Source organism: Sinocyclocheilus rhinocerous, unplaced genomic scaffold (assembly GCF_001515625.1).
Source record: "Sinocyclocheilus rhinocerous isolate Xijiao unplaced genomic scaffold, SAMN03320098_v1.1 scaffold25466, whole genome shotgun sequence".
Classification (NCBI taxonomy): domain Eukaryota; kingdom Metazoa; phylum Chordata; class Actinopteri; order Cypriniformes; family Cyprinidae; genus Sinocyclocheilus; species Sinocyclocheilus rhinocerous.
In genome coordinates, this window is record NW_015632347.1 from 1 (window position 1) to 303 (window position 303).

Below are 303 nucleotides of genomic sequence, written 5' to 3' on the forward strand. Positions count from 1 at the left end.
ATAAAGGCTTTAGTTAACCTAAAGCTGCAAAGTCATAAGGGGGCAGCCAGATTTGAACTGGGGACCTCCTGAACTGCAGTCAAATGCTCTACCACTGAGCTATACCCCCACAAAATCACAAGCTCAAAAACGCACACAGGAAATTAGATTGTTCATTTTGACAATATCAAACAGCAACATTTTCAAGTCAAAATAAAGGCTTCGGTTAACCTAAAGCTGACAAGTACAAAGGGGCTACCCAGATTTGAACTGGGGACGTCTTGACCTGCAGTCAAATGCTCTACCACTGAGCTATACCCCCAC

At 43.6% G+C, this 303-nt stretch overlaps 2 non-coding genes across 2 annotated transcripts; both read right to left on the minus strand.

Moving 5' to 3' along the window:
* Positions 1-37: 37 nt before the first annotated feature.
* trnac-gca (transfer RNA cysteine (anticodon GCA)) lies at positions 38-109 on the minus strand. Its single transcript has one exon. It is a non-coding gene; the product is annotated as a tRNA-Cys (tRNA).
* A 120-nt stretch (positions 110-229) lies between these two features.
* Positions 230-301, minus strand: trnac-gca (transfer RNA cysteine (anticodon GCA)). The gene has a single exon. It is a non-coding gene; the product is annotated as a tRNA-Cys (tRNA).
* Between the last annotated feature and the right edge of the window lie 2 nt (positions 302-303).